Source organism: Mirounga angustirostris, unplaced genomic scaffold (genome assembly GCF_029215605.1).
Source record: "Mirounga angustirostris isolate CCGP_5_RB_7025 unplaced genomic scaffold, mMirAng1.0.hap1 SCAF_1, whole genome shotgun sequence".
NCBI classification, from domain to species: Eukaryota; Metazoa; Chordata; class Mammalia; order Carnivora; family Phocidae; genus Mirounga; species Mirounga angustirostris.
Genome location: NW_026991709.1, coordinates 126,324,212 through 126,349,584, shown reverse-complemented (window position 1 = coordinate 126,349,584; position 25,373 = coordinate 126,324,212). Strand labels below are relative to the sequence as shown.

General features: G+C 39.2%; 1 protein-coding gene across 31 annotated transcripts in view; it reads left to right on the top strand.

The window, feature by feature from the left end:
• Window positions 1-25,373, top strand: part of TMEM108 (transmembrane protein 108) — a 695,879-nt gene that overhangs the window by 461,638 nt on the left and 208,868 nt on the right. The gene's annotated exons all lie outside the window — the stretch shown is intronic.

Below are 25,373 nucleotides of genomic sequence, written 5' to 3'. Positions count from 1 at the left end.
CGGATTTCTGGGTATTAATTTTGTATCCTGCAAATTTACTGAATTTATGTATTACTTTAATAGGTTTTTGGTGGAGGCTTTAGGATTTTTTTTAAAAGATTTTATTTATTTATTTGAGAGAGAGTGTGAGTGAGAGAGAGCATGAGCAGGGGGATGGGCAGAGGAAGAGGGAGAAGCAGACTCCCCACTGAGCAGGGAGCCCTACACAGGGCTTGATCCCAGGACCCTGGGATCATGACCTGAGCAGAAGGCAGATGCTTAACCAACTGAGCCACCCAGGCGCCCCTAGGATTTTTTATGTACAGTATCATGTCGTTTGCAAATAGTGACAGTTTAACTTCCTCTTTACCAGTATAGATGCCTCTTATTTCTCTTTTTTGTCTGATTACTGTGGCTAGGATTTCTAGTACTATGCTGAATAAAAGTAGTAAGAGTGGACATTCTTTTTTTTTTTTTTTTTAAGAGTGGACATTCTTTTCTCATTCCTGACCTTAGAGGAAAAGCTCTGTTTTTCACCATTGAATAGAATGTTAGCTGTGGGTTTTTCATATATGGCCTTTATTATGTTGAGGTATGTTCACTCTAACCCCACTTTGGTTATAGTTTTTGTCATGAATGGATGTTGAATTTTTTCAAGTGCTTTTTTCTGTATCTATTGAGGTGATCCTATGATTTTTATCCTTCATTTTGTTGATGTGGTGTATCATGTTGATTGATTAGTGAATATTGAACCATTCTTGCATCTCTGGAATAAATCCCACTTGTTTGTGGTGAATAATCTTTTAAATATATTGTCACATGCATTGTCAGATATGTCATATTGCTAATATTTTGTTGAGGAAATTTTTGCATCTATGTTCATCAGGGATATTGGCCTGTAGTTTTCTTTTTTTGTGGTATCTTTGTCTGATTTTGGTGTCAGAGTAATGGTGGTCTTGTAGAATGTATTTGGAAGTTTTCCTTTCTCTTATTTTTTTTGAATAGTTAGAGGAGAATAGGTATTAACTCTTATGTAAATGTTTGGTAGATTTCACCTGTGGATCCATCTGATCCTTGGGGGCATCCTGATTGGGTTGGGACTGGAGGTGCCGGCAATGAAACAATTCAGGGCAGAACAAAGGAGAAGCTTACTGAATACAGTGCAAGGCAGCAGCAGGCAGGACCACAAAGGAGAGACTGTCTGCCATGAGGTGGTGGTCAGGGGCTTTAGTTGCAGGGTGGAGTGAGGGAGTATGGGAACATTTGGAATTTTCCCTTTTTTGGTAACTATGCCTGGTAATAAGTAGCTCATCGATTAGTGAGGGCCTCTGGCTTAATGATCCTGTTTGTGTTAGCTTAGTGGTTGCTTTGGGCTCTTTTGCCTTGCTGAAGTTCCCATTGCTCAAGCCTGTTGTCTAAAAGTGGCCTCCACAGTCCTGGACCTTTTTTTTTTTTTTTGGTAGTTTTTTTGATCACCAATTCAATTCAGATTTTCTATTTCTTCCTAATTCAGTTTTGGAAGATTGTATGTTTCTAGGCATTTATCCATTTCTTCTAGGTTGTCCAATTTGCTGGCATATACTTTTTTATAGTATTCTCTTTGTATTTCTGTAGTGTCAGTTTTAACTTTTCCTCTTTAATTTCTTTTTTTTTTTTTTTATTTGAGCCATTCTTCAGCTTTTAATTCCATGTTATTTTATATTGTTTTTACATTATTTTCCTTTTTTTTTCTTTTTTTTTTCTTTTTTTTTATTTTTTTATTCTTATGTTAATCCCCTTACATTACAACATTAGTTTTAGATGAAGTGTTCCATGATTCATTGTTTGTGCACAACACCCAGTGCTCCATGCAGAATGTGCCCTCCTAAATACCCACCACCAGGCTAACCCATCCTCCCACCCCCCTCCCCTCTAGAACCCTGTTTGTTTTTCAGAGTCCATCGTCTCTCATGGTTCGTCTACCCCTCCGATTTCCCCCGCTTCATTCTTCCCCTCCTGCTACCTTCTTCTTCTTCTTCTTTTTTTTTTTTTCTTAACATATATTGCATTATTTGTTTCAGAGGTACAGATCTGAGATTCAACAGTCTTGCACAATTCACAGCGCTTACCAGAGCACATACACTCCCCAGTGTCTATCACCCAGTCCCCCCATCCCTCCCACCCCACCCCCCACTCCAACAACACTCAGTTTGTTTCCTGCGATTAAGAATTCCTCATATCAGTGAGATCATATGATACATGTCTTTCTCTGTTTGACTTATTTCACTCAACATAATACCCTCCAGTTCCATCCACGTCGTTGCAAATGGCAAGATCTCATTCCTTTTGATGGCTGCATAATATTCCATTGTATATATATACCACATCTTCTTTATCCATTCATCTGTCGATGGACATCTTGGCTCTTTCCACAGTTTGGCTATTGTGGACATTGCTGCTATAAACATCGGGGTGCACGTAGCCCTTCGGATCCCTACTTTTGTATCTTTGGGGTAAATACCCAGTAGTGCAATTGCTGGATCATATGGTAGCTCTATTTTCAACTTTTTGAGGAACCTCCATACAGTTTTCCAGAGTGGCTGCACCAGCTTGCATTCCCACCAACAGTGTAGGAGGGTTCCCCTTTCTCCGCATCCCCGCCAACATCTGTCGTTTCCTGACTTGTTAATTTTAGCCATTCTGACTGGTGTGAGGTGATATCTCATTGAGGTTTTGATTTGGATTTCCCTGATGCCGAGCGATATTGAGCACTTTTTCATGTGTCTGTTGGCCATTTGGATGTCTTCTTTGGAAAAATGTCTGTTCATGTCTTCTGCCCATTTCTTAATTGGATTCTTTGTTCTTTGGGTGTTGAGTTTGATGAGTTCTTTATAGATTTTGGATACTAGCCCTTTATCTGATATGTCATTTGCAAATATCTTCTCCCATTCTGTCGGTTGTCTTTTGGTTTTGTTAACTGTTTCCTTTGCTTTGCAAAAGCTTCTTATCTTGATGAAGTCCCAATAGTTCATTTTTGCCCTTGCTTCCCTTGCCTTTGGCGATGTTTCTAGGAAGAAGTTGCTTCGGCTGAGGTCAAAGAGGTTGTTGCCTGTGTTCTCCTTTAGGATTTTGATGGACTCCTGTCTCACATTGAGGTCTTTCAACCATTTGGAGTCTATTTTTGTGTGTGGTGTAAGGAAGTGGTCCAGTTTCATTCTTCTGCATGTGTCTATCCAATTTTCCCAACACCATTTGTTGAAGAGACTGTCTTTGTTCCATTGGACATTCTTTCCTGCTTTGTCGAAGATTAGTTGACCATAGAGTTGAGGGTCCATTTCTGGGCTCTCTATTCTGTTCCATTGATCGATGTGTCTGTTTTTGTGCCAGTACCATGCTGTCTTGATGATGACAGCTTTGTAATAGAGCTTGAAGTCCGGAATTGTGATGCCACCGGCTTTGCTTTTCTTTTTCAATATTCCTCTGGCTATGCGGGGTCTTTTCTGGTTCCATACAAATTTTAGGATTATTTGTTCCATTTCTTTGAAAAAAGTGGATGGTATTTTGATGGGGATTGCATTGAATGTGTAGATTGCTCTAGGTAGCATTGACATCTTCACAATATTTGTTCTTCCAATCCATGAGCATGGAACGTTTTTCCATTTCTTTGTGTCTTCCTCAATTTCTTTCATGAGTATTTTATAGTTTTCTGAGTACAGATCCTCTGTCTCTTTGGTTAGATTTATTCCTAGGTATCTTATGGTTTTGGGTGCAATTGTAAATGGGATCGACTCCTTAATTTCTCTTTCTTCTGTCTTGTTGTTGGTGTATAGGAATGCCACTGACTTCTGTGCATTGATTTTATATCCTGCCACTTTACTGAATTCCTGTATGAGTTCTAGCAGTTTTGGGGTGGAGTCTTTTGGGTTTTCCACATAAAGTATCATATCATCTGCAAAGAGTGAGAGTTTGACTTCTTCTTTGCCAATTTGGATGCCTTTGATTTCTTTTTGTTGTCTGATTGCTGTGGCTAGGACTTCCAATACTATGTTGAATAGCAGTGGTGATAGTGGACATCCCTGCCGCGTTCCTGACCTTAGGGGGAAAGCTCTCAGTTTTTCCCCATTGAGAATAATATTTGCTGTAGGTTTTTCATAGATGGCTTTTATGATATTGAGGTATGTACCCTCTATCCCTATACTCTGAAGAGTTTTGATCAAGAAAGGATGCTGTACTTTGTCAAAAGCTTTTTCGGCATCTATCGAGAGGATCATATGATTCTTGTTCTTTCCTTTGTTAATGTACTGTATCACATTGATTGATTTGCGGATGTTGAACCAACCTTGCAGCCCAGGGATAAATCCCACTTGGTCATGGTGAATAATCCTTTTAATGTACTGTTGGATCCTATTGGCTAGTATTTTGGTGAGAATTTTTGCATCCATGTTCATCAGGGATATTGGTCTGTAATTCTCCTTTTTGATGGGGTCTTTGTCTGGTTTGGGGATCAAGGTAATGCTGGCCTCATAAAATAAGTTTGGAAGTTTTCCTTCCGTTTCAATTTTTTGGAACAGTTTCAGAAGAATAGGTATTAATTCTTCTTGAAATGTTTGGTAGAATTCCCCTGGGAAGCCATCTGGCCCTGGGCTTTTGTTTTTTGGGAGATTTTTGATGACTGCTTCAATTTCCTTAGTGGTTATAGGTCTGTTCAGGTTTTCTATTTCATCCTGGTTCAGTTTTGGTAGTTGATACATCTCTAGGAATGCATCCATCTCTTCCAGGTTATCTAATTTGCTGGCATAGAGTTGCTCATAATATGTTCTTATAATTGTTTGTATTTCTTTGGTGTTTGTTGTGATCTCTCCTCTTTCATTCATGATTTTGTTGATTTGGGTCATTTCTCTTTTTGATAAGTCTGGCCAGGGGTTTATCAATCTTGTTAATTCTTTCAAAGAACCAGCTCCTAGTTTCGTTGATCTGTTCTACTGTTCTTTTAGTTTCTATTTCATTGATTTCTGCTCTGATCTTTATGATTTCTCTTCTCCTGCTGGGTTTAGGCTTTATTTGCTGTTCTTTCTCCAGCTCCTTTAGGTGTAGGGTTAGGTTGTGTACTTGAGACCTTTCTTGTTTCTTGAGAAAGGCTTGTATTGCTATATACTTTCCTCTTAGGACTGCCTTTGCTGCATCCCAAAGATTTTGAACAGTTGTGTTTTCATTTTCATTAGTTTCCATGTATTTTTTTAATTCTTCTTTAATTTCCTGGTTGACCCATTCATTCTTCAGTAGGATGCTCTTTAGCCTCCATGTATTTGAGTTCTTTCCGACTTTCCTCTTGGGATTGAGTTCTAGTTTCAAAGCATTGTGGTCTGAAAATAGGCAGGGAATGATCCCAATCTTTTGGTACCGGTTGAGACCTGATTTATGACCTAGGATGTGGTCGATTCTGGAGAATGTTCCATGGGCAGTAGAGAAGAATGTGTATTCCGTTGCTTTGGGGTGGAATGTTCTGAATATGTCTGTGAAGTCCATTTGGTCCAGTGTGTCATTTAAAGTCTTTATTTCCTTGTTGATCTTTTGCTTAGATGATCTGTCCATTTCAGTGAGGGGGATGTTAAAGTCCCCCACTATTATTGTATTGTTGTTGATGTGTTTCTTTGCTTTTGTTATTAATTGCCTTATATAATTGGCTGCTCCCATGTTAGGGGCATAGATATTTACAATTGTTAGATCTTCTTGTTGGATAGATCCTTTAAGTAGGATATAGTGTCCTTCCTCATCTCTTATTACAGTCTTTGGTTTAAAATCTAATTTGTCTGATATAAGGATTGCCACCCCAGCTTTCTTTTGGTGTCCATTAGCATGGTAAATGGTTTTCCACCCCCTCACTTTCAATCTGGGGGTGTCTTTGGGTCTAAAATGAGTCTCTTGCAGACAGCATATCGATGGATCTTGTTTTTTAATCCAGTCTGTTAGCCTGTGTCTTTTGATTGGGGCATTTAGCCCATTTACATTCAAGGTAACTATTGAAAGATAGGAATTTAGTGCCATTGTATTGCCTGTAAGGTGACTGTTACCATATATTGTCTGTGTTCCTTTCTGGTCTATGTTGCTTTTAGGGTCTCTCTTTGCTTAGAGGACCCCTTTCAAGATTTCCTGTAGGGCTGGTTTTGTGTTTGCAAATTCCTTTAGTTTTTTTTTGTCCTGGAAACTTTTTATCTCTCCTTCAATTTTCAATGACAGCCTAGCTGGATAGAGTATTCTTGGCTGCATATTTTTCTCATTTAGTGCTCTGAATATATCCTGCCAGTCCTTTCTGGCCTGCCAGGTCTCTGTGGATAGGTCTGTTGCCAATCTAATGTTTCTACCCTTGTAGGTTACATATCTCTTCTCCCGAGCTGCTTTCAGGATTTTCTCTTTGTCTGTGAGACTTGTAAGTTTTACTATTAGATGTCGGGGAGTTGGCCTATTTTTATTGATTTTGAGAGGGGTTCTCTGTGCTTCCTGGATTTTCATGCCTGTTTCTTTCCCCAAATTAGGGAAGTTCTCTGCTATAATTTGCTCCATTATACCTTCTGCCCCCCTCTCTCTTTCTTCTTCTTCTGGGATCCCAATTATTCTAATGTTGTTTCGTCTTATGGTATCACTTATCTCTCGAATTCTGCCCTCATGATCCAGTAGTTGTTTATCTCTCTTTTTCTCAGCTTCTTTATTTTCCAGCATTTCATCTTCTATATTACTGATTCTCTCTTCTGCCTCATTTATTCTAGCAGTTAGTGCCCCCATTTTTGATTGCACCTCATTAATAGCCTTTTTGATTTCTACTTGGTTGGATTTTAGCTCTTTTACTTCTCCAGAAAGAGTTTCTCTAATAACTTCCATATTTTTTTCAAGCCCAGCTAGTATCTTTAAAGTGATGATTCTGAACTCTAGATCTGACATCGTACTAATGTCCGTATTGAGTAGGTCCCTGGCAGTCGGTACTGCCTCTTGTTCTTTTTGTTGAGGTGATTTTTTCCGTCTCGTCATTTTGTGCAGAGGAGAATAGATTAATGAGAGAACAAAATGCTAGCAGAGTAACCACGTCCCCAGAAAATATACTCTAAACAAATCAGAAAAGACCTGAAGCAGTGGGATAAGAAGGGGAAAGAGAGATAAAAAAAAAAGAAAAAAAAAGAAAAAGATAAAGATAAAAACAACAACAAACAAAACAAAAGAACAACAACAAAAGAAAAACCAGAATGTGATCAAATATGATCTATATGGTATATAGATCAGTGCCACACACTAGATTTGGGGTGTGTTTTGGTCTTTTAGAAGAAAGTGTCTCCCAAAATTTTAAAGAAAGAAAAACTTATATATGTACAAAAATAAGGGTTGATATGATGAAGGGATGGAAAATGACTGTAAAAATGGAAATTATAAAAAATTTTATAAAAGGAATTGATAAGAAGTTGTTTGAAAAAAGAAAGAGGATTTAAAAAAAGAAAAAAGAAAAAGAAAAAAAAAGGGAGAGGATGTGATCAGGCAGGGGAATAGAGAACACCATATACTAGAGATTTAGGGTATATTTTAATCTGTTAGAAGAAACTATCTCAAAATTTTAAAGAGAGAACAACTTATATATATAAGCCAAAAATATGGGTAACTACTATGAAGGGATAGAATATGACTCTAAAAATGAAAAATAAAAATTTTTTTTTAAAAAAAGGGATTGATAAGATGTTGTTTGAAAAAGGGAAAAAGAAAAATTCAAAAAGAAATAAAAAGACAAAAAGACAGTTAAAAAAAAATTAACTTTAAAAGACTAAGGAATCATGGTAAAAAAGCCGTGAATTCTATGTGCAGTAGTCCCTTAGCGCTGGAGTTCTGCTGTTCTCATTGATCGGTAAACTTGGTCTTGGCTGGCTGTTCTCGCTGATCTTCTGGGGAGGGGCCTGTTGCCGTGGTTTCCAAATGTCTCTGCCGGAGGCGGAATAGCCCCGCCCTTGCCCCCTCCCGGCTAAGTAATCTGCTCGGGTTTGCTCTCCGGGGCTTTTGTTCCCTGCGAGCTTTCCGTACAGCTTTGGAGGCGGAGAGTGAAAATGGCGGCCTCCCAATCTCCGCCCCGGAGGAGCCGAGAACTCGGGCCCGCTCCTCAGTGAGCCCCCAGAGAAAAGCCGTCAGTCACTCCCGTCTCCCCGGTCTGCAGCTGCACTCCGTGCTCAACCGGCCTGTGACCACGCGTTTCTATCTCTGGCACCGGACCCGGTCTGGAGTCTCCAAACCCAGCAGATCCCTGCGGTGCACTCCCGCGCGGCTCCTCCCGGGGGAGGAAGGTGAGTCTCCCCGGATCGGCCGCTTGTTGGGTCCCTGCTGGAGGAGCAGGGGCCCGACTGGGCCGCGGATCGCGGTTAATGGCAACCCCAGCTGAGAGCCCGCGCCTGGGCTCCGTCTCTGCAGCCGGCTTCCCTGCTGCGTTACCTGGGAGCTCTGCTGCCCTCAGGCACCCCCGGTCTTTCTGTGACCCCGAGGGTCCTGAGACCACACTGTCCCGGAGGGTTCCACCCCCCGCTGAGCCACCAGAGTGACATCCCTCGGCGGAGCTGACTTTTAAAAGTTCCGATTTTGTGCTCCGCGGCTCTATCAGTTGCCAGAAGCGGCCGACGGAGGCCCCTCCCCCGCCGTCTATCCTCCCGAATATCGCCTCGGATTCACTTCTCCGCACGTCCTACCTTCCAGAAAGTGGTCGCTTTTCTGCTGAGACAGTTGTTGCTCTTCTTTTCTTCGATCTCCTGTTGAGTTTGTAGGTGTTGAGAATGGTTTGATCCCTATCCAGCTGAATTCCTGAGAGGAGACGAAATCCAGGTCTCCTACTCCTCCGCCATCTTGCTCCGCCCCCCTCTTTAATTTCTGATTTTATTTAGGTCCTTTCTCTTTTTTTCTTGATGAGTCTGGCTAAGGGTTTATCAATTTTGTTGATCTTTTCAAAGAACCAGCTCTTGGTTTCATTGAATTTTTTTTCTATTTTTCTTTTACTCTTTATGTTATTTATTTTTGCTCTGATCTTTATTATTTCCTTCTTTCTACTCACCTTGGGTTTTATTCTTTTTCTAGTTCCTTTAGGTATAAGGTTAGATTATTTATTTGAACTTAGATTCTGCTGCTTCTTCAACTTGTCTATCACCATTTCTTCCGGGAAGTCTTTCCTGAGCCACCTTCTGGATCTGGGTAAGAGTACTTTGCAAAGTGCTCCTTTAGCATTGATCGTCCTGTCATTAGCACTGGCATGCGGTTTTCTGTTGCCTTCTTGAGACTCTAAGACTGAAAGCAGGGAAGATGTTTACCTTGTCCATATCCCTAGCATGTAATGCAGTTCTGGCACCAAGATGCTTGATAAATACTTGTTGAATGAATGAATGATGAATAAATGATCAAATGAGTAATATTATAGCTGAATTAGATTACTGAGGAGACTTTACAATGTCTACTGCAGAAATATTGGGAAAACCAAATGGAAATCAACTTAGAATACACCTGTGGGGCGCCTGGGTGGCTCAGTCGTTAAGCATCTGCCTTCGGCTCAGGTCATGACCCCAGGGTCCTGGGATCGAGCCCCACATCAGGCTCCCTGCTCAGCGGGAAGCCTGCTTCTCCCTCTCCTGCACCCCCTTCTTGTGTTCCCTCTCTTGCTGTGTCTCTCTCTGTCAAATAAATAAAATCTTTTAAAAAAAATACACCTATGAAGCATAAATATTCTTTGTAGGGTCATTTTATCACAAAAAGAACAGTCTAATAGAAATTTAGCAAGGGGGGTGATGATTGGCATTAAACCAGGATTTTAAACAGTAGAAATAAATAAAACTAAAAAAGAGCCTTTTGTACTACAACAAAACTAGTCTTACAGTTTGAGCTAATTTAATGAAGTTATTTGAGTGACAGATCTATCTTTTGTGTTTATGTTTGAATAGCAATAGAGCAACTATATAGCAGTTCCTCAGTTTTTTAAATTGCGAATTGTCATTAAATTTTGCAGTATCTTCTCACTTTAAATTAAGTAAAGTTTTGTTTAACAATTCTACAGCTTCTCTGTATTTTGGGTGCCTCACAAATCAGTTGTCTCTCTTACAGCTAGTGACAAAGTAGAACAAGGGGATGAGTAAGAGAATGGGGAGTTGAATGTCATGGTAGATGCCAACCAGAATAGACCAGATGCTGTTGTATGCATCTACAGTTGATGTGCACGGATAAAGTGATAATGGGTTTATTTGGTTGCTAGAGACTTACATTAACCAAAACAGCATCTGACTTCTCAACTCCATGGGCAAGTTTTCTCAGTTGAGTGAATACTTTCAAGATGCCAGTAGAGCATTCATTTTAATCTGTCTCAAGTCATACTTTAGATATAAAAGAAGAAGGTACTTGTTCTCCATTCACAGTGCCTTTGAAGAACAGCATTGGTTGCTAAGGAACCACAATAGCATATTTTTGTGCAAACAGTTGGTGTGCTGGGAATTCACATTACTGTTTCAGTCAGACTCTTTTCCCAGAAGGAGGCAATCTCTGTCTCTCTTTTTTTTTTTTTTTTTACTCAGGGTAATGGCAACATGCTAACTTTGGTTCACTTTATCTGTTTTGGTTAAGAGGTATCTCAGGTGAACCTTCATAGGGGCAGAAGAGAAGCTAGGATGGCATATCTATTCTGCATCGAATACTGATTTGATTCTGAAAAGAAAAAAAATGAAAAAAAAAAAGACATCCACCTTTACAATTGTTTTGGAAATTGCCACCATCTATTTGGGTAGTGCCTTTGTCACAAGGCTCCTCTATGTTTCCCCTGGGCTACAAGGGTCTTGATTTCTATTTCACAGACAAAGAAACTCAGTGGCTTACTTTGGAGGAATGAGAATTTAACTCTCAGGGTCTGGAGGGCCTGGAAACTTGCAGGAATTTCCAGATTCTCATGACCTGGAAAAACACTTTTGGGCCGTTTTCTGAAATGCCCTTATCTAAGCCTTTTAAAAGAGAACCAGTTCAAAGTATTTCACTATAAAGAACATTGGAACGCAACAAGCATTTCTGTTAGCTCTTAAAATTCCTGCAGTGTGGCAGTTAAGGACGACTTAATTAAAAAACAACTGACAATATCATTAGGCTGGTGAGCAAAATAGAACTATTTTCAGACTGGAGTCTACCTCCAGGCTGCAAAGAGCTTTGATTTAATATTTGGGCTTCTTTCCTTTGTACTCAGTACAGAATCTAACAATGACCGTTGATTGTATTCTATCTACTTAAAAAGATGGATTTTCAGAAGAAATGAAAACTAACGAAAGTTAATCCACTTTGAATTGTATGGAATCAGGTGTACCCTTCTTTTGGTCTCAAACACCTTTCTAAACAAGATATTCCTACAAAACGTAAAATTATAGTCAGGAGACCAGATCCTATCTTGGCTCTGTCATAAACAATTGATCCCGGGCAAATATCTTAAATTTCTCTGGAGCAGGTGGATTCCAAAGTCCCTTCCAGCCCTAAATTTCATTATATGTTAATATCTGAGCTCAGCTGGCTTAAGTGGAAGCATTCGGTTAAATTCAAGCAAAGTAATAACTAAAATTTAATGAGTATCTACCACGTATTAAGCATGTTCTAAATGTTTTTTTGCATTATTTTATTTAATTCCTACAACAACCCTATGAAGGTAGGTGCCATTATTATTTCACTTTTACCAATGAGAAAATTGAGGAAAGTTAAGTAGCATGTCCTGGGCAAGTTCATTCTGTGGTTATATTTATGCAAATTAGACAAGCTATTGGAGAACTGCTTTTACTATCATCACCTCGGTTTTTTTATTCAGACTTGAGTGCTAATCAAGTGCTTTGTTTTTGAATCTTCCGATCTTGTCTTATATGCAGGAGCACTGAATTCATTCCAGTGTTTTCAGAAGGAATTATGCCTATGGGGATCCACAGGAATGACATTATGATGGCAAAAAGACTTTCAGTAATTAACAAAGATGAACTTTGAGTGTCAAAACAAAGGCAAATATACATCCATGTATAAATCTATGGAGGCTGTCGTAAGAATGACGCATTGTCAGTAGTGTGTGATATGATTTGATGTGATGAAAAAGGGAAGCACATGCATGTCAAGTGTCACACCTGTGAAATGTACCTGTAAAGACAGGTGGCATCTGCAGGACATCTTCAAATGGAGCAACTTAAGTTCTCCCTAATAGGAAAGTAGTCAGTTTACTTAGTTGGTATCTTTCTTCTCAGCTCCTCAAAACCTGGGTGTTCAGAAGATCGTGATTCTGTAGGTGTTTCACAAGTCAACCAACACACAAATGTATTGCCTTTAATGATTCTCAAGTGGCTAAGATGTTATGGAGAATGCAAAGAACTTTATGACAATATGTCCTCAATACATAGAGTTATAATACATGTACAATATATATGAAGATTTGAGCAATGTGAGATAATGTATTTAATGAATAGTACAGATAAATAGCCAATTGGAATGGGTGCAAAGATTGTACCTCAATAGCTTTCTAACATAAAAGATTAGGATTTGAAGTTCCAAAAACTGTTTGACTTACTATTTGTATGATTTAAATAAGTTACTTCATCTCTCTGAGCTTTGTTATTTCATTTGTAAAATAGGATGCCAATAGAACCCAAATTATAAGGGTAGAATAGAAATCAAATGAGATAATGAGTGTGAAAGAACTTTGCAAAGTTTTTAGATGATATTGTCATTTGAGATAGCATTTAATGATCATAAGAATGTCTAGCTTGGTGCCTTCTAGCCATATGTTAGAATCATTCTGCCTTGCCCCCTTTGGTTAGGTATGGCCATGTAATTTACTCTGGCCAATGAAATGTGAGCGAAGTGGACATTTGTCCCTTCCACTTTAACAGCATGTGTGTGATTCACTACTTTCCCCTTTGTTGTTATGCCACTGTGACTGTGGGAGCACTCTTGGGCCTTAATCAACCTGTGGTCCCTTGAGTGGCCCCAATGAACAAAACCCCCAGCTGATCAATGTTGAGCACAGAACATAAGCAAAAAATAAATTTCTGTCATGTTAAAGTAAGAAGATTTGGGGTTGTTTGTTATTAGAGCATCATCTCCTAACACACTCCAACTAAAATGTATATCATTCATCTTTAATATTACTTGAGTACCTGTATATTTAGGTTCTAGTTATGTTACAGTGGTACTGTCTACTACGTATTGGAGCTGTTTATGTCTTGGCTAACTCCACTTTTCCAAAAAAGGTATTGGTCTCAAACTCAAACCAGTCTTTATTTTTTTTTTTTTTGTATTGTGAAGTATTTAAGGTATCTACAGACCAAGAATAGAACTGGACTGTTCTGTCTACTTCTGTTTTGCAAGTACAGCTTAATTGAAAGGAAAAGTTTCTATTTGGACAAAATTTCTATTTGATTATAACAATATTTGGAAGGGTGGTTGAAAAATAACAGAAGATGAATTACCTTTATTATATCTATTTCTTTCTTTAAAAAAAAAAAAAGTAGTCTGTAGTTATGCCAACAAAGTAATACCTGAGTCTTATTTTAGGCAAAATAAACTCTCACTCAGTTTCAGGGCCTTACTCTACTTGACATACTTTTCTCAGTGAGAGAAGATTAGACTCATTTTAGACCATGTGATCATGAGCCTGGGCTTGAGAGCCTTGCAAGGAATGGCATTTTGAATAAGAGTATTTTTCAAAATGAGGACAACAAATCCTTCTGGATGGTGCCTAAGACAGAACTACTTTAGATTGTGCCCTTTTTCTGCATTAAAGAATATGGTAAGCATCCATTAGCATAGTCACTAACTCTGAGGATCTGAGCCATCAGTTAGAATGAGGCCAGTGTACCCCCATTGAATATACCTTTCTCTAAGCGTATATAAGCCAGGTGAATGAGGTCCTTTCTTTGTTCTTGGATGAATGATTAGTCCATCCCTGGAAAATATGAGTCTGTTGGAAGGCTGGCTGGTGCCAGCACTGGAGGCAGTGACATGAGCCTTTTGAATGTTTAGTCTCTTTAGATTGAACAACTAAAGCCATTTTGGGGGAGCAAATCCTAACATGCCATATGCCAGGTACTTGAGTTGTCATTTTCAAATAGGTTTTGTCCTTTAATCCTCTTAATAATCCTGTGAGTCTTGTCAGCTCCCTTTAGAGAGTAAAACAAAAACACAAAAAACTCAGTTCTGCCCTCCACATTTATCTCTGTTGTACCTCATATATCTTAGAGATTGTTTAGATGTAAAGTAGGTTGGCCTAAAGAAACAAACTTTTAGTTTTTCTTTAACATCACAAAAGTGACATATTTTTTTATAGATAATATTTTTAAGTAGGCTCGATGCCCAGCATGGAGCCTAGTGTGGGACTTGAACTCACAACCCTGAGATCAAAACCTGAGCTGAGATCAAGAGTTGGATGTTTAACCAACTAAGCCACGCAGGCACCCCTACTTTTCATAGATAATTTAAAAATGCTGAAGAGTCAGTAGGAAAGAAATTGCCCATAATTCAACCACTCATGACAAACTGTGATACTTTGGCAAGCCACCCCTTCCTAAGCTCAAGGGCATACAGTGTATATGGAAGGAAATGAAAGAGCATTGTCCCTTTTCCAGCAGTAGCTGGACAACTGAGTGTCTCAAGAATAAGGGAGAGGAGAATTAAATCAGTAAATAAGCAGCCTTGAGAGATGCTATCACAGGGCTAGTGTCTGTGGTTACTATCTCCTGTTGACTTTTTTCACAGCTGGCTGATGACAACCAGCTACTAATCAAAGCTTGTGAAAAGTTGGCTAACACAGCAACATAGAGCTCAGACTGTAGATGTGCTTACCATACTGTAAACACCACCAGCCTTTCTCATACAGGGAGAGTGTTAACAGTTATGTTGTATCTCTTGGAGCATGTGATGAATCATCTGGAAAAGGACAACAAAAATGCAGTCTTGCCATATACAAGGGAAGAACATTCAGTTCTCCCCAGATTGCATTCATTTTCTCCCCAGATGTTCACTTGTGACATCCTGCTGTTTCTGATAGATTGTCTTCTATGATTTTCTCCTATTTAATCCAGGTGGTAAGGTGTTCCATATGTCACTTGTTTTGCTAGTTGACAGTGATGAGTAGGAACTCATCATTTTGACATACTTTGTGATTTTCCACCTGTACATTAGTTTTTATTCTAGTTTTCTTCATTAAGTTAGGTAAATTCCCACAGCCCATTTTCCTGGAATTTAGATATTTTAAAGCATTTACACACCTGTGCAATTCTCACTTCTCCTTGGCTGCATTTATCCATGCTCTAAATGGCTGTTTTCTTCCATCTGCTCAAGGGGATCCACCCCTCAACTACCTAATCTTTGAGAGTTCTTGTACCTTACTTGTCATGATTCTGGTATAATTCTTTACAAGAGTAGAAACACAAGTTTGCATTCAATTTTGAGAAATCCACGATGATGAAGATGGAGATGGTGATCATTAATACTCACATGGCTCTAATACTAATACTCTCTGTATCTATATATCTAATACTCTAATACTCACATGGCCAGGCACTGTTCCACATGAGTGAGTACTATTGTTACCTCTATGAGGAAACTGAGTCACAGAGAGGTTAAATGAATTACCCAAGCTAATAGTGGCAGAGCTGGGGTTCAGACCCAGGCAGTGTGTGGCTCCAGGGCCTCTTTCTTTTAACTGCTACTATGTACGCTTTCATTCTGCTTCCACTTTTCACTTTTTTTCTGAATTATTCTTCAGTCTATGTGAGGTCTTTCTGTTTTGTTCCATTTTATTTGGGAAGATCCAACAAAGACAGAATATAATGGTTTTGCTCTGATATCACTACAAGTATGAATGCATATTGAGAAAAATGGGAGAGCCAGAAAATTCAAACAGAAAATTCCTGATTCACAGTCACCTTCTCTGTTTATATCTGTCAAAAATTATAGTGATCTGTGGTATGCTTTGCATTGATCTAGTATGTGCTTATGAGGAGGACTGGCTGCTTTCTGGCCAGCCTGAGGTAGAAGGCATCCTCCAGGGCTAGTGGGCTTGCCTTAGGGCCCACTTCACCTCAGGTGGATCACAGCCTCAGGTTAAAATCCTCAACCTTATGAGGGTCTAATATGCAAGGAAATCACAGTGTTTGCTGGTGGAGTCAGTTCCCAGAACTCCATGATGCAGGAGGAAGGGTCCCTGGAAAGTGGATCTGGTGGGAAAGAGGAGCTGACACCATTCAGTGGAATCACATGAGGAAACAGCAACTCTGTTTGCTTTGTTAGTGGGTCTGGATGTGAAATTGTGAGAAGAACATGTGTGTGGTTCCAGTTCATAAGCCATCCTACACCTAAGAGTTGGATTTGGACCTAAAACAATACTCCATTTTTATTCTAGGTTGTTTCTGCAGTTTTACTGAACAAGAAAGCATTTTCCATAGTGGTTTAGTGTCTTTTCATTTCGTCTTCCAAATACCTGGCACTGAATTGAATTTAAGGAGCACTCTGGTCTGGCTCCCTTGTTACATAAACCAGGAAACAAAGGTCTAGAGGACTTAAGAGATTTGCTTAAGTTTTCACAAGTAATTATAAGAGTACAGCCCTGATCTTTGACCTGACAGCCCATGTTCTCTTCCTCTTTATTTCCATCTTTTGCTTATTGCAGGAAGGAAAAATATTAGTTGGAGTGCTTGAAGGTTGATGTCATTTGTGAGAATTTTTTAAACTCAGGGTTCACATTAACTGTGAGCAAAAGCAGATTTCAAGGTAGGCCTCAGAATTTACCCAACCCCCTTCCCTTCATTTCTCCACATCCATTTAAACAGGTATAATATCTGGAATCCTAAATTGAAAGAAAGCTTTTTCTAGTATGATTGACTCACTTAATGTTGGCTTAAGGAAAGGGGGGAGGGGATGAAAAGAAAGAGGGTAATGAAGGAAGGAGGGAGGGAGGGAGGGAAAGAAAGGACACTAACAGTTAGTCCCAACTTTGTGACTTGGAGAAGGTAACTTTCCTCAACACCTAATTAACATAGTAGGTATGGACTACCTCAGTAATTAACCTCTATTCACATTTAGTTGGTGTTACTCATTTAACATTTAAATGCCAGCCTCAGCAGGAAGCTGAGGTTTTTGTGAAAACTGAAGCAATGTAAGGGGAAGGTACCTAAAAAGTGCACCATGGCCTTACCTGTAGATTTTAGGTCTTTGTCTTGGGAAGAGAAGTTTCAGGAAGTTAGTTGGGAAAAGGGCTTCCACTGGATGCTCTGTTTTGCCAACAAGGCTTAATTTCCATTTTGAGTTCCTTGTAGTCCCTAACCCCTCTAGGACTCATTCCAAAGAGGAACCTGAGGTTCCAGGTACAAGTTAAAAATTTTAGCCCTGGACCCTGCAGCCAGGTTCCTTTAATTAGAGTGTGGCTGGGCTGGCTTCTTTGGGCTGCCACCTTTGAATGCTTTCCATTTATAGAAAAACTGATGGAGCTTCCCCAGGGTAGATCCAATCAGTTGCCAACACCTTGCTGTCACTGCTAACCTGGCCATGCCTTCAAATCTCTGTTGACCTTGAGGACTTGTTGGACTACTCTTTGCAAGTGACTCAGCCCAGCCATCCTGCCCACTTCTAAGTGTCTGGGTCAGCCATGCCAAACCCTAGTCTTTGTGTAATTTCATATACCTCTGTGGGGGACTGTTTAAAGATTTAATGAACTATATGCATGCAAAGGATTGGTATTTGACATTAAGTCTACTTACTATCACCTGAGCCCCTATAAATGGCCTCCTAACTGACCTTCCTGCTTTCACGCTGTCCCCCTGTAAGCTATTTTTCTTTAAGATTTATTTATTCTAGAGAGAGAGCAAGAAAGAGCCCATGAGTGGGGGAGGGGGAGAGAGGGAGAGAAGCAGACTCCCCACTAGGCAAGGAGCCCAATGTGGAGCTAGGTCTCAGGATGCTGGGATATGACCTGAGCCGAAATCAAGAGTTGGATGCTCAATGGACTGAGCCACCCAGGTGCCCCCTGAAAGCTATTTTCTCTATCAAAGCCAATATGATCTTTTAAAAATGAATATTATATCTTACCACTTCCTTGCTTAAATCCTCCAGTGACTTCTGAATTTTGTCACGCTGAATAAAACCCGAGCTCCTCACCCATGCCTGTGTAGCCCTGCATGATATGGCCCCTGCCTCCATCTTGAATGTCATTTTGTAGAGTTTTGTCCTTTCCATTCAACTGCACAGATCTTTTTTTTTTTTTTTTTTTTTAACACGTCCAAGTACCTGCTGACATCGGCACTTGTGTACAAGCTATTTCTGCTTCCTGGAATGCTCATCCACTGATCCTCACATGATAGCTTCTTCACACCATCAGATTCCAGCTGAACATCCTCAAAGAGGCATTCTTTAATTCTTCATTCTAAAGTAGCTACCTATCACTCCTTCTGTCTCATTTGTTTATTCATTTTCTCTCTACTCACATTAGAAAATAAGCTTCATGAAGTCACAGAGGCCTTTCATGGCCTACTTTTTTTTTTTTTGGTTGTTTCCCCCATGCCTGCAATGATACCTAGAACACAGTAGGTGTTCAGTTAATATTTATTAAATAAATGAATGACACATGGTGTTTAGTAAATGTTAGCTATTAGAGAAAAAAAAAAAGTGAGACCTTAATATAACTGGAGTTCCATTTGGTCCTGATTCTATGCAGTGACATATTCAGAGAAACACCTGTTCAGAAAAATAGGACTGAAAGCAACAAAAATCTTTACTCCCACAAGAAAATATCAAAGGTGGGGGGGCTATATTTTTCACCTATTTCAATACTTGGTAAAATCCTGTCTTGCCATCTCTGTTGCTCATAGTACCCCACACTCATGGCAGCTACTCCACCAATATTATCTTCCTGTCTCCCTGCCAACTCCCAACCAAAGAACTATCCTCAAACAACTGTAACCTGGCTGAGAGCCTCCAGGTGCTGGACCCATTTTCTAAATCAGCATAACAAAAAGCCTGGAGTAAAGCAGGCACACTTGGAACCTGGTGGTGTGGGTGGTAGAGGTAAGACTGGGCATATTCTTCAGTTAACAATTTTGTACCTGCTACTCATATGGCAAAAAGGGGGAAACTGTATAAAGATTTTAATGAATTCTAAACTAAATGGTATTTAAGAAAGACTATGAAATAGCTCTACTTAGGGAGCACTGAAACCCACAAACTTTTTATTCAGAGCCAAATTCACAAAAGATAAGTCTCTTCATTTTTAGTATCCTGCTACAAAGCTTTGGACCCAGGGTAGGAGGAGATGTCTATTATCACAAAGTTCCTCTTCACTTAGAACCTTATGGACTCTGATTAGATGATGTTAACTTGCTTTATTATTTTGTTTTTTAACTATTGTGGATTAGAAACCAAACATTAAAAGGGAAGGGAAACTGTTACAGGCAGGAAAAGAACTTGGTATCAGACAGCTTGATATAAGCAGACCAAGATGAAAAAATGGTCTTACTATATAGTTGTAACAGTGACTCTGAGTCCCATAGTAGGGGTCAGTCATATTTTGTTCCTGACTTTTTTATCCAGTGGTGGGTTCTGACTTCTAGAGCCATCAGTGCTCTCTGTTAGGCTCACTTAGGTCCAGCACACATTTGTAAGACAGACCCTTAGGATCACAAGGTGTGGTCTGAAGGAAGTAGGGCTTTACTCTGCAAAATTGCCAGGTCTGCCCAAACAGCTTTCCTGAGCTCTTGGCTTCATTAGCACAGTGCTCCAACCAGCTGACCTCAACTGACTCATCAGGTTATAAGAGAAGTTGGGAATAGAAATTAGTTCCCTGGGGGATCCTGGCTGTATAATAGCTATCATTTGTATGCAGTTAAATGATTTGCAGAGTAGCACAGCTCAGAGCTCCCAGCTGCATTTTGTCTATTTCTGGAAGCGTATGAAACAGTTGGCTGGGAATGTGGTTCTAAAAGGTAATGTGAGCATTATAGTAACATCTGGGGCTGGGTTTTTCTACCACCTCATCTGACCAAAATCTAGATTTTGGTCAGAAGTCCATTCTGCATCCAAGGAACTTGGATTTAATGGCTATTGCCTGCTTCCCAATGCTTGTCTATCAGTTCTCCTGTTGCTTACCTGCCACAGTCTTGACTCTCTCAGCTGCCATCTTCCCAGAGAGTGCCAAGAGATATAAATATTCATGAGGGAAAGAGAGATTCAGAAGGCTGAGGTCAGGGGAGCCCTGTTTCTGAAATGGGCTACTGGCTTCTTGTCTTGCTTTCCTTTTCCTCCCGCCCATCCTCTTAGAGCAAATTGTCATATAAGGTGGCTGTTATCTATCTCCTCCCTCCAGTAGGGAAATGGCAGTATGGTAGGCAAGAGCCAGGAGATGTTTGGGAATCACACATGATCCCCTGGGATGGCACAGTGTTTCTCAACCCAACTTATATCAATGATGGCTGAATTGTCCCCAGATTCCACATATGCTCCAGGAATCAAAGAGGGTAGGATAAGAAGAGCAGAGAATTATAGGTGGTAATGGCTGTCATGGTCAACAGTGGAGGGATGGGGGAAGGAGAGGCTGTTGCTATTTGCCCTAGCCAGGCCATCAGCAACTCTGCTCTAGGGACATTTAGGAGCTTACACTGCTGCTTCCTCTGGTCCCCCAAAATCTTTCTGCACCAGAAACCAGATTAAAAGGAATGACTGTTGCAGCCTAGAAGACTTTGAGAGAGGAGGCATATTTCAGCCCTTTGCCTCCCTAAAGAGTGGGAGGGCAATGCTCAGTGGCCTGGATCTAAAGGTCTGGAGAATTTTGACACCGGATAGGCCATCCTCCTCTACTCTCACCTTTTGCTTCCCTCTGAGTCCCATCAGCACTGGCTGCCAGGTTTCCAAAGCTCAGGCTGCTGGCAAAGGCCCCAGTCTGTCCCACACCAGGTGCTTGTTCTCTGACAGCTATGTGTTTCAGCCTCAAGTTCCTGATTTTCAGTTTTGTCACTATTCTAAGCAAGGATTTTGCCTGTTACTAGTCACTCTTACCTAGGTTTCATCTGTGACTTCCAATTAGAAATGCTTAGTTTAACTATCTCTTTATAGTGCCCCTTTCCCTTTCCCTGCATTCGAGTTCATCTCTTAAATCACATTAATTTATAGAACAGCCATCAAAACCATCTTTATATGCTTGCCTTTGCATGAACTATATTTAGGGCCTTTTACCACTATGTGGCAAGAATAATTTTATTAATCTCAGCAGACAAGACCAAGTGTCAAGTCATAGCAAGGGCGATGGGAGCAAGGATTTCTCCCTGATTTGACCTAACACCATGAAGAGTTTCTTGGCTCCTTTAAAGCCTAGTTCTCCAGGTAATGGAATACACCATTTATTAAAAAGTGATTTAACACAATCCTTAACCCAGCCAGTCTCATGAGCCATGTATGGAAAGCCTGATACCTTGAACAACTGGCAGGTCCCTGGACAGTGAAGACCCAGTAACCTGTGAGAATGAAGAGCTTTGTGTTGGAGCTTAAGAGGCCAGAAGGAGGCAGTGTGATATAATAGAAGAAATGCTGAACTTGGGAGAGTCCTGGGTTTGGGAGCATCCTTACTCTGCCAACTTACTGGCCACATGATGTAGTCAAGACCTTTAACCTGATATTCTTCGGGTGTTAATGACTGCTGTGTATCAGGCACCATGCTTGGCATTGCTGATACAGTTGGGAATGTGGCAAGGTTTTGCACCTAAGTGTGACAACCATGGATATATTAGGGGGTTCTTATGAGAGTCATTTCTTTCGTTAACTTTAATTGTTCACAATATAAGTATTATTTCTATGAAAAATAACATTAATAACAAATATGCAGATCTTCACAGCAGGTTTAGGTCCTGATAAGCCCATCATAAGTTGAAAATACTATAAGTTGAAAATGCATTTAATACACCTAAGCTACCAAACATCATAGCTTAGCCTAGCCTACCTTAAACATGCTCAAAGCACATAGCCTATAGTTGGACAAAATTATCTATCATAAAGCGTATTTCATAATAAAGTATTCACTATCTCATGTAATTTATCGAATACTGTACTGAAAGTGAAAAACAATGATTTTATGGGTACAGAATGGTTGTAAGTGCATTAGTTGTTTATCCTAGTGATTGCATGGCTGTCTGGAAGTTGCAGCTCACTGTCCAGCATCACAAGAGTACAGTATAGCATACTGTTAGTCTGGGAAAAGATCAAAATTCAAAATTTGAAGTATGATTTCTACTAAATGTGTATCACTTTCATATCATTATAAAATAGAAAAATCCTGAGTTGAACCCTCCTAAGTCAGGGACCATCTGTATTTTAAAATCTACTTGGGAGATGGTCAATGTATCTAGCCAGGGTACCATATTGAAAAAAAGTACAGAGCAATATAGATGGGGAATGCACAATTATCCTGTGGGAAAAGATTTTTTATGTATTTATACTCACAAATAGCAAAATGTAAAAATATTACTGCCATAGATATGAGGGATATAAGGTGCTTAATAAGAATAAATTTCATGAAACTCACTTGTTTCTTTTAAAAGCCATTTTTCTGTGGGGATGGGTTGAGGACGATCTTTAGATCACCCTTCCATGGAGATGAAGGGACTTTGTGAGAGCTTCTTTGCTCATTTGGAGCCCAAGACACAGCCCTTGGGATCCTCCTGAGAGAATAAATACTAAAGGTAAATTAGGTCTGGGCACTCTTAAATGCAGTACACATTGGATGAATCAAAGTAACTGAGAAGAGCATTGTAAAATCATTAACTATAAAAAAGAGTTTACAAATCAATAAAAAGACATTGTCTCATTAAAAACTCTTCATGATGTATTGGTAAGTGAAAAAAAGACTTAACTTTCTTGTATATATAATCTTACTTTTTGGAAAAGAAGTATTTGCAGCTGTATAGAGAATATTAACTGTGGTTATCATTGGATGATATGGTTCTGGGCTTATCTTTAGACTTCTTTGTATATTTCTGCAGTAAGCTTGTACTTCTTTTAGCCCCATAAAAAGTGATTATAAACAAAATCCTAAAATATTATCTTTGCAGGAAAGGGACTTTGTGCTGTTGACTGTTTTATCCCAGTGTTTAAAATATATGTTAGAACCACCTGAGAGAGAGCCTGTAGAAATACAGCTTTGTGAATCTCACCCCTGGAGATGCTGGCTCAGTTGGACTGGTAGGAGGCAAGGCTGCCAAGGAAAGTGGAAGCAGATTCTAAACTAAGTCACACTAAAGAGTATCAGAACCATCATTTCCTATATAAACTCCGGGTTCATTGTAGCACAGGGCAAAATCAGTATTCCAATTGAAAATTATCAATTTCCCTCTATCTGGGTTTCAGTAGTTGTTCTACCTGGCAAGGATGTATGTAGTTCAGTTTCCCCTAAGATGCCTTTTAGGCTCCTGGGACTTGGAAAAGACAATTATCTACTAAATACCAGATGGCTGTGTAGATTAGCCCCAGTGAGTAAAAACACAGTGATTTGAACAAAAGACATGATTAGCTGATTGAATAACCACAGGCCATCTCAGTGCAGGTGTAGTAGAAACAAGGGCGGGGTCAGATATTACACTTCTGTTTTCTTGGGTTCCTTAACAATGCATTCATTATTTCAATACTCCTCTGATGTTAACAGTAGAGAGACATGGAGAGAGGGCTAACTTATATACAATAGCATTCATTCTTTTTATTAAAATAACATTTTCCTTAAAATTTCATGAAAAGAGATAATGTTATTTCTCCATCTATTGTAGAGAATAGTAGTGTGTGCTTCCTGGGAGATATCTTTAAGAATTCCAAACTAAGCATTTGGCTCCATTTATGACTACGATAGAAAAACTAATATTCACACTGTCCACCTATGCATACACAGAACTATGTTGTATAAAAGGCAGGGCTACCCAAATGCATTAGACTACCATTCCATTTCTGTTTAGTTAAAAAAAACAAATTGAAAGATTCTAAGATGCTGCCTGTTGAAAACCCTGCTATAGACTCCAGGATTTCCCAGCTCTCAATTAACTAAGGTATAAATGGGGAGAGGAAAGATCACAGATAATTTAAAATATAGTTAAACCAAAACTAGTCAAAATGTAGTACCAAAATTTTAATTGTAAACATACTAAATTTAAAATGTATCCAATATTCAGATACACATTAACATTCTAAATTATCATAAATAATTTAGGTATTGTTGGTATGCGTGCAGCTAAATATCATTTTACTTCCTCAATAAAGAAATGGTCAAAATATTAAAATCAGTTTTTGAAAGATCAAAGTCTGGTTTTTTTGTGGAGAAAGAGAAATATCCCCAAAACATGATAGACATATCTGCTCATTAATATGTATTTCCAATTATAGACACGTTCTAAAATACAGTTATTTGTGCAGAATTGTGGGGATTGTGTTTTTGGACAAATTCATTATCTATGCATACCTTTTGGGTATGGTTAATCTTCATACTGATTTGTCCACTTGTAGATAATCAACAGTTAAACCTCATGTCACCTTGGCCCATGTTCCTATCATTTAGGTAAGTGAGGGAAGATGAGGCAACTAAAAGCAGTGGGTGTTATTAGCAAGAGACAGCTCTGTGAGGTGAACTGGTCATCAGTTGATTCTTTTTCATTATTTCACATACTCATTTGTAAGCCTGAGGTCATTGATTCAAGCTTTCTCCTGACATCTAGATAACTCACCATCAGATAGATGGTGATGGTGGTAGCTGACTTTCCATTAATCTATGCCTCCACTATTGTCATTTGTCCACACTTGCTAGATACATGAAAGAAGTTAGCAAAGCTATAGGATAAACAGGTAAATGTAATATGCTGTCAGAGAGTAACAGTTTTACTTGAGGATGTTGAGGGCAAAATAATATAAACAAATTTTATTGATGATAAATTTAAAAATTATTTTATATTAAAGTGATATATACATATTACAGAATATAAAACAAAATGTGCATGCTTTTTAAAGATTAAACAGGAGACTTCAAGGAAATTTCCTGATTAGGCCACTAATGTGAGATTAAGGAGGTGGTGGGGTGGTATATATTGGTTCAGTCTCCTTTTCTATTAGGTGTTATTCTGGGAAAAGATTGAGAAGCACTGCAAGGAGACATGAAGAAAAATAGCATAAGATTTGGTTAAATAGATGCCCATTTAGTTACAGTTAGGATGGGACTCCACTGAGTTACACTTTTTCTGAAAAAGCCTAACTCTTAAATGAGCCAAGCATAAATCACTAATTATCCTGTTTATGAGGACTCGAGATTTAGAAAATAGTTTAAAGAAATACAAATGGCTAGATTATAACAATTTCCTGATAGACAATGATTACTTTCCTCATTTACTTACTTTAATGTCTCA